Here is a 9,499-nt window from a genome sequence, read left to right on the forward strand (position 1 = left end):
ATCTCGTGTGAGGGACATCAGCCTGTCGTTGAAGCATTCACTGAGATGTTTAACTGTCACTATGGTAGCTGGTTTCTTGGCCATTTTCTGCAGAAGAACCATTGCATCTACCAGGGCTATCTTGCGACTTGGAGCATCTGGTGTGGTCTCCAGGCCCGGCGCTCGGCATAGGCGACCTAGGCGGGAAATGCATTGGGAGCGCCTTCTGGTGGCGGCCTTAATTAGTCAATTAAAATATCCGAAACAAACGGAGAAGGGAGGGGGCGCGGGAGCAATCGCCAGGGTGCCCCGAAACTGTCACCGCGGTTTCGGGGTGTCCATCCAATTTTCTGGCTGCTGATCTTCCTGTGGAGTTTCTGCTGTAGCGAACTTGTTAAGGAGGTGGATCAACTTTGATTTGTCCAGGCATGGCTGGATTGTACCATCTGGAGCAAAAAGGGCTCTTGGTGTCAAAGAGAATTCGTAGTCCCCAATGGCCTCTTTCTGGTTGATGTCTCTGCTGGACCTGGCCAGTACCATCAGTCTGCCATACAAGTCCTTTGTCTCCTTTAGATCCACATTCTTGTCTCTGAGTTTTACTGTGATTTTCTTGTTTGCAGACATGAACATCTTGTTGTTCTGGTGCCCATAAGCTGACATCTCAATTAACTCGCTCTGAAACGAAGTCTTCATATAACTTTGGACCAGTCACATCTGCATTCAAGATCTTTCCATGTTTCAGTATGGCTGCCTTGATCTTGTCAATAACATCATGCACCTTCTTGACAGCACTTGGCCCAAGGTCATGATGCTCTCTGGTTTGGTCAGGCTGCAAGTCTACATGAAGGCAGATAAAGATGTAATCAGTTCTCTGCAGATGCTCTCAACAGAGGAAGAAGTGACCGAAACTATGTTGGCCACTCTGGCTAGCTTTGTCTGTGCAGTCTACTCACCCAAAGGCATCTACATCAAGACCATCTCCGAACTACGTTGGCATCTCTTCTGCAAGCATATCGCAGAAAGTGATCAGCTACCTCCTACCCTTCGAGCTCTGAGAAAACATTGTGAGCGTGGGGACAGGCCAGCATTGCTCTGCAAGATTCTCATATGGATCCCCTGCAGAATGGCTACCACAAGGAGTACGATAGCCAGCTGAAACCAAACATGACAGATGCCCTTCCAGCTCCGAAGGCCATCATTGAGATGGTTAGCTGTCAATGCAAAAGAGACTGTTCTTCTGCCAAAAATAATTTATCCTGCACCAATCTTTGTTAGTGCGGCAGTGCGTGACAGAAGGATGAGGACACACAGAACAAGTGTGAAACTGATGATGACGATGATATGTAAAGACTCCTTGATTGCCTTAAACATTAAACACATTTTTGTCATGAGGACCATGTTGGCTCTTACAGTTTTTGCCAATTGCTTGAACACTATAGACACATGCTTAGACCAAAGTAGCACAACTTGAAGTTGTTGTTACTATACCTTAAACATGTAGGAGATCGCAATGAAATGGAGACGGAGACGTGATTGCCGGTGAAAAACACGAGAAGGATTTATTTCCCAAAACACAGAACCCGCACAGCCAGAGGTGCGTTCCTTAAGACCTGCGTTGTAACACCAGGTGGGTGCCACGCCCCCTTCCCTTAAAGGGGGCACGCACCATACAACATACACAGTGAATACGATACCGCTACAGACGCCCCCCCAGAATTCACACTCCCGAACAGTCAAGGCCAACGGGAAGGAGCCCTGAGCACCCGCCCGAAACGACTCAGCGGAACCGGTGCGGGGGCCGAGGGGGCCACAGCAGGCAGTGCAGGAGTCATGAGACGGTGTGGCTTGGAAACCGGAGGACGACCCCGCCGCGGGGGCTGAGCCAACCCCACGGGCTGGTCCAGATCCAGGTGGGCTGGCTTGAGGCGATCGACCGAAATGTAGTCAGGCCTGCCCCCGATGTCTACCAAGAAGGCCTTGTCCCCGGCCTCCAGGACGCGAAACGGACCGTCGTAGGGAGGATGGAAAGGGCCCCGATGGGCATCATGGCGGATGAACACATACCCCGCCGTCCGCAGGCTGGGCGGCACACAAGCCTTCGGGAGACCGTGCTGCGAGGTGGGCACCGGCGTGAAACCCCGGACCCTGTCCTGGAGCGAGGTCCGCTCCTGGGCTGCCGACCAGGGAGCTGTGGCGGTGGGGATGAAATCCCCAGGAACCCGTAGTGGCTGTCCGTAAACCAGCTCGGCCGACGAAGCCCGCAGGTCCTCCTTAGGGGCAGTCCGGAGGCCCAACATGACCCAGGGGAGCCTATCGACCCAACCGTCATCCGTAAGGCTGGCCCGGAGTGCAGCTTTCAAGGAGCGATGAAACCGCTCACACAACCCATTAGCCTGTGGGTGATAAGCGGTTGTTCGATGGAGCCGCACACCCAGGCCCCCGGCGACCGCATTCCACAGCTCGGAAGTGAACTGAGGTCCCCTGTCAGAGGAGACATCAGAAGGGGGGCCAAATCGGGCGACCCAGGTGCCTATGAACGCCCGGGCCACGTCAGAGGTCGTAGTGGATGCCAGCGGGACAGCCTCCGGCCAGCGGGTGGTCCTGTCCACCATCGTTAGGAGGTAGCTGAACCCTTGAGAGGGCGGCAGGGGCCCCACCAGGTCCACATGCACGTGGTCGAACCGCCGCTCCGGCACTGAAAAATGCGCCAGCGGAGCAGTCACATGCCGATGCACCTTGGCTCGCTGGCAAACCACGCAGGCCCGAGCCCAGTCCCGAATGTCCTTCTTAAGGCCATGCCAGACAAACTTCCCGGCCACCAGCTGCTGTGATGTCCTCCGCCCAGGATGGGCAAGGCCGTGCACGGCATCGAAAACCTGACGCCTCCAACTGCCGGGCACGACCGGCCTTGGCTGTCCAGTGGAGACGTCACACAGGAGCGTGGCACCGACGTTGTCGTACTTGATGTCCTCCAACCTGAGTCCCGTGACAGCTGTCCTCAGAGCCTGGACCTCCGGGTCGGAGGCCTGATCACCTGCCATGCTGGTGTAGTCGATTCCCAGGTGGACAGCTCCTGTGATGGCCCGGGAGAGGCAATCAGCCACGTGATTGTCCTTACCCGCCACATGGCGGATGTCCGTGGTAAACTCGGAGATGTAGGCCAGCTGGCGCTGCTGACGGGCAGACCACGGCTCCGAAACCTTCGCCATCGCGAACGTCAATGGCTTGTGGTCCACGAAAACGGAGAATGGCCGAGCCTCCAACAGGAAACGGAAATGCCTAATGGCGAGGTAAAGGCCGAGGAGCTCTCTATCGAAGGTGCTATATTTCCGTTCACAGGGGCGGAGCTGCCGGCTGAAGAATGCCAGCGGCTGCCAGACGCCGTTCACCAACTGTTCATGCACAGCACCAACTGCATAGTCCGAAGCGTCGGTGGTCAGGGCAATCAGCGCCGCAGGCAAAGGATGCGCCAGCATAGTCGCCTCGGCCAATGCCCGTTTAGTGTCCCCAAAGGCCGCCTCTCTCTCAGCGGTCCAGTCAATAATATGCTTCGTTGTCTTACCCTTGAGTGCCTCATACAGGGGCCGCATGAGCCGGGCCGCACGGGGAACAAAACGGTGGTAAAAGTTCACCATCCCCAAAAACTCCTGCAGGGCCCGAACTGTAAGAGGGCGCTGGAAGTCCGCAACTGCAGCCACCTTCGAGGGCAGGGGAACAGCTCCCTCCTTGGTGATGCGGTGGCCCAGGAAGTCAATGGCGATCCGGCCGAATTGGCACTTGGCTGGATTGACAATCAGGCCATGCTGGCTGAGCCGCTCGAAGAGTGTTCGCAGATGCTTCATGTGCTCGGCCGTGGAGGCGCTGGCGATCAGAATGTCATCCAGGTAAACGAACAGGAATGGCAGGTCCCGCAGCACGGTGTCCATCAGGCGCTGAAAGGCCTGGGCTGCGTTCTTCAGGCCGAACGGCATCCGTAAAAACTCAAATAGTCCAAACGGAGTGATCACCGCCGTTTTCGGGACGTCCTGCGGCTGGACGGGCACCTGGTGATAGCCCCGAACGAGGTCCACCTTGGAGAACACTACCGCACCGGCCAGGCGGGCAGAAAAGTCCTGGATGTGGGGAATGGGATAGCGGTCGGGCACCGTAATGTCATTGAGCCGGCGGTAATCCCCACATGGACGCCACCCACCGCCAGGCTTCGAGACGATGTGGAGCGGGGAAGCCCAGGGGCTGTCCGATCGCCGGACAATTCCAAGACGCTCCAGGGTGTCAAACTCAGACCTAGCAACGGCGAGTTTAGCAGAGTCGAGGCGCCGGGCCCTGGCGTAGACCGGCGGGCCAGTGGTCGCGATATGATGCTCCACTCCGTGCTTGGTGGCGGCAGCTGAGAACGTGGGCTCCGTAAGCTCCGGGAATTCCGCGAGGAGGGGGGAAAACACATCGGAGGGTGAGAGTGCGCCCGACAGCTTCGTCGTGCCCGAGCCACTGAGCTCACATGCCAGGGAGCTAAAAGTCTCAGCACTTATCAAGCGCCGGTTCATCACATCCACCAAAAGGCCATTGGCGCAGAGGAAATCGGCGCCGAGGAGGGGTGTGGACACCTCCGCGGTGACAAAATCCCAGCCGAAACGCTGACCCCCGAAACATAAATTAACAGTCCTAGTCCCAAAGGTGCGGATGGGGCTGCCGTTGGCGGCCTCCAGGGCGGGGCCGTGGCCGCCCCCTATTCTGTCAATGCGTGACGCGGGCAGAACGCTCACCTGGGCCCCCGTGTCACACAGGAACCGTCGCCCAGAGCCTGTATCTGTGATGAATAACAGACCCCCAGAACGGCCGACACACACGGCAGCTAGCGAGTGCCGGCCCGTGCATTTCCCGATGCCACGAAACTGCACGGGGGGCGGCACCTCCTAGCTTTGGGTCCATACAGGGCGTGGAAATAGCACAGGCCTGCAGACTGCTGTGGCTGTCGTCGTGTCGCCGCGGCCACAGCGATGGTGTCCGTCATCTCCAGGTCGCCAGTGGTGTGAGCCAATACGGCCGTGCAGCGCTCGCGCCCGGCGGCGAAAAAACGATCCGCCTCCCTAGCCAGAGCCCGAAAGTCTGTGGTGTCGCTGTTGGCTAGAGCTGCCCTAACACGCACTGGCAGCTGCTGCATAAATAAAGCCCGAAACAAAAAACAAGGCCTATTACTCCCCAGGAGATTGAGCATGTGATCCATGAGTTCCGATGGTTTGGAGTCCCCGAGGCCATTCAATGCCAGAAGCTGCTCGCCCCGTTCAGCCTCCGACAAACAGAACGTCTCCATCAGGAACCCCTTTAGCAATGCATACTTCCCACGGGCCGGGGGGTCCTCGAGAATATACATCGCTCTGGCCGCCGTCGAGCCACCAAGCGCGGAGACTACATAATAAAACTTGGTTTCATCCGCAGTAATCCCCTTCAGCGCGAATTGCGCCTCCGCTTGCGCGAACCAGACCCGCGGCTGCCGTTCCCAAAACTCCGGGAGCTTCAGGGAGACTGCCATCACCGGAGCAGCAGCCACGGAACCTTCCGCCGAATCCAACTCCATAGCCCAATCTCCGATCTGCGCGTCCTCGCTCTTACAGCGCATAGAACAGTAATCCGGTAAAACGTCCGGAAACCGTCAGGGTCACCAATGTAGGAGATCGCAATGAAATGGAGACGGAGACGTGATTGCCGGTGAAAAACACGAGAAGGATTTATTTCCCAAAACACAGAACCCGCACAGCCAGAGGTGCGTTCCTTAAGACCTGCGTTGTAACACCAGGTGGGTGCCACGCCCCCTTCCCTTAAAGGGGGCACGCACCATACAACATACACAGTGAATACGATACCGCTACAAACACATGTAACCATAGCTTAAACAAAAGCGCTGCTTTGTACTTTAGTTGCAATTGTGCAACAAACTTGCTCCTTTCTGCAACACAATTGCTCCTGCACACCACACACTATTTCATACATAAGACACTTAATTAAAACATTTAAATATCATTTCAACATTTGGAAAACACATCAATTCAAAATACAAAACACATTGGTTAATTGAAAATACTTAAACACACAACTGAAAACACTTCCTCACAAAACTGAACACCTATCAGCGAGCTTCAAAAAGGCCAAAGGGCAATTGTGCACGTCCCGGGGCGAGCGGGAGAAATATTACATTTTTGCCTCCATAAGCCTTTGCGGATAACTGCACCATCATGCAAAAATAGGTCCCTATAATACCCAACATATCATCACATTTCTAGATGCACTTCATGATGCAACTTAACAGGACAGATCAGAGCAGCCCGGGTTTGCTGTTGTCTGGGATAATGCTTCTTTCCATCGGGCTGTTTTGGTCCCGAACTGGTACACCAACCATGAACTATTTGAAGTCGTATATACTCGCCATTTCTAAACACTATAGAATTTCTTTTTTTGTCTAGAAGAAGGCTTGTATATGACCGCCAACCACATCCCTGCATGCCTCTTCTGCAGGCAATGGAACAGGCCAGCGGAGACATTGAGGTATGGTCAATCCATGGATGGATTCGGCACACAAGGCGAGGAACCATAAGCCAACCCACGCACAATTGCCGTGTTTTTCTGTGTTTACAGTACAGTTGTGTATTTTTGGTTTATTTTTGATTCAACAGAATTTACTGCACTGTAAAGTACCGTACTGCAATGTACAGTATTGAGTATTTGATTTTTTTGGTTGTTGTGAAAACGTGCCTTCTGTGGAACTGAAACAGTGAATATGGAAGACTGCAGTGTTTTATATAAAGTAGACTAGTGGGTTGCTGCTGATCTGAAAGTGTATTCATATGATACATGTACGTGTGTATCCTTTTTGGCATCAGAGTGACATTTTCACAAGGGATTGTTAGGTTTCGTTAGAAGAGTTTCAATTTGACATTGATGTGAATGGTATATTTCTCAGTGTTGCGTCTTATTTGCTTGTGCGTTGAGTTTTGACACAATGAGCCAATATTTGCAAAATGTGTTCAAGCAATTGAAAAAAACTGTAATGGACATTACTGTAACTTAGTGGAACGTTCATGATTGATTACTTGTAAAACATTCAATTAAAACTAGAAATTTCAGTAAATTAAGTTTTAGGTTGATTCTAGCTTATTTATTTTGTTACCATTGGATTCATTGGCCCTGAAAATGGTAGTTTAGCTGTCAAAATAAAAGCTCTAGGTGTTGGAGCCATAACGGAAGTATGGCAATAATGAAATGGAAACAATAATAATTTATAATCTATGGTTAATTTGAGTTTGTATTCTGTCTGGCTCCCCCAGTAGGGCAGTTCTATTATTGCAGTTATTCAGCTAATTAAAAGGAATTAATTCACCTGCAGGACGGTAACACAAACGAGAGTAAGACGGGGAAGCGGGACAGTTTTTTGACGGCAAAAAATCGCAAATATTCGCAAATGTTGGCAAATAAGTATAGTTAGCAAGAATAATCATTTTGTTTGAAGCTTTATCTAATAAAGCATTTTTGATTGAACTTCGGATCGGATTGCCTACTTTGTTCTTTGGATTGCGCGTCGTCTACCCCGCTCCTATAGTGGCCTTTTGATCTTGGCAAAAAGCCACTACATTAAGTCAAAAAAACTCCGCTAGGACGAAGAGGATAAACACCGTATCGGAATGAAAAACACACCGGAGCCGACGTCTCGGACCGGCCATGAACACACCGGAGCGGACGTCTTGGAGCGGACGTCTTGGACCGGTCGTGAGTACATGGAAAAGTTCATGAATGAACCCGTACACAACGCTGACCACGTGATGTCGTGATGTATAAAGAAGATGATGACGGTTGTTTAAAATGGAAAGTTGATTTGAATACCGGCGATTTGTGGATGCAAGCAGTGTAATAGGATACGGTGTTGCTGTATAAATGTCATTAAAGGAACATCGCACACTTCGTCCGTGACACACGCCATAAAAATAAATAAAACAACAACTTCATAATAAAGTGTGAATATGTCGGACATAGGGGTACGTATCGTGAACCTACGGACTTCAGTGGGGGTTTCATTCCGCCTGCGCACGGCCCCTTCTCAACGAGCAGGTGTGCGCCTGCAGCCAGTGGGGGCGCCAAAATACCTATTCCCAACACAATGTTATGTAGTACTTCATTGATAACCGCTTCGCAGCGCGATTTATTTTTTACTGCTCGTGGCGCCCCCCATGTGACTTGGCGCCCCCCGCAAATATGCCGCCCCGGGCGGCTGCCTGGTTCGCCCGTGCCTAAAACCGCCACTCCCTACTTGAGACTGCTGCTGACGCAGATTCATCGTTAAAATCCCTCAAAGCCACACTTAGAGGGAAACTGGGATCATGCACAAGAAAGATGAATGAAATAAAAGCGTTTGTAGTGCTGGAGGAAAAGGAGGACGTAGGCAACTTAATTATAACTGTTTAATCCAATAAAACAGATCAGAACAATCAGTCACAGTGCATGGCTAGATCTCGTGTGCAACACTCTAACGCGTCCCCCCAAGCCCCCGTGACTCCTAACCAGTTCCCTCCCACTCGATCAGTAAGAGGGGAACACAAACCCATAATGTAGTCACTACACCAGCCCCCCCAGTGTTCACCTCAATACTCAAAATCCCAGAGGCGAGGAGGGCGTATGGCCCGGCCCCCACGACTGTAGGCAAAGTCAGGAGGTGCGGGAGGAGGCGTGACATCATCCATCACGTCTCCATGTTGGGCGGGGCTGGGGGCCGCGACGACCGGAGGGCCGCAAGCTGTGGGGGCTTGTAGGGGTTGGAGGGGGGAATGGCCACGGCGTGGCAGGGGGGGCAGGACAGGAGGGCGGCCCCTGCGCGGTGGCAGAGCCAAATCCGGGGGCAGTTCAAGGTCCAAGTGAGCCGGTTTGAGGCGATCAACCGACACACACTCAGGCTTACCCCCCATGTCAACCATGAAGCTCTTGGCTCCTGCCTCGATGACACGGAAGGGTCCGTCATAGGGAGGTCGTAGCGGAGCTCTGTGGCCGTCGTGGTGAATGAAAACATAACCCGCAGACTGCAGCTCCGGGGGCACCCGCGAAGCAGGGACGCCATGCTGCGTGGTTGGGACCGGGGCGAAGGTCCTGGCGCCGTCCAGAAGGGAGGCGCGATGAGCGGCGGCGGACCAGGGCTCCGTCGACTTGAGGATGAAGTCACCAGGGACCCGCAGCGGCTGTCCGAACACCAGCTCGGCAGACGACGACCAGAGGTCCTCCTTGGGCGTTGTCCTGAGCCCCAGCATGACCCACGGCAGTTTGTCGAGCCAGTTGCTGTCCGTGAGGCTGGCTCGAAGGGCGGCCTTCATGGAGCGATGAAAGCGCTCAACAAGTCCGTTAGCCTGCGGGTGGTAGGCGGTAGTGCGGTGGAGCTTGACCCCCAGATTCTCCGCCACTGCCGCCCACAGCCCCGAAGTAAACTGCGGGCCACGGTCAGAGGAGAGGTCAGCAGGAGTGCCGTAGCGGGAGACCCACACCGCGA

This window comes from Gadus chalcogrammus, chromosome 6, assembly GCF_026213295.1.
Source record: "Gadus chalcogrammus isolate NIFS_2021 chromosome 6, NIFS_Gcha_1.0, whole genome shotgun sequence".
NCBI classification, from domain to species: domain Eukaryota; kingdom Metazoa; phylum Chordata; class Actinopteri; order Gadiformes; family Gadidae; genus Gadus; species Gadus chalcogrammus.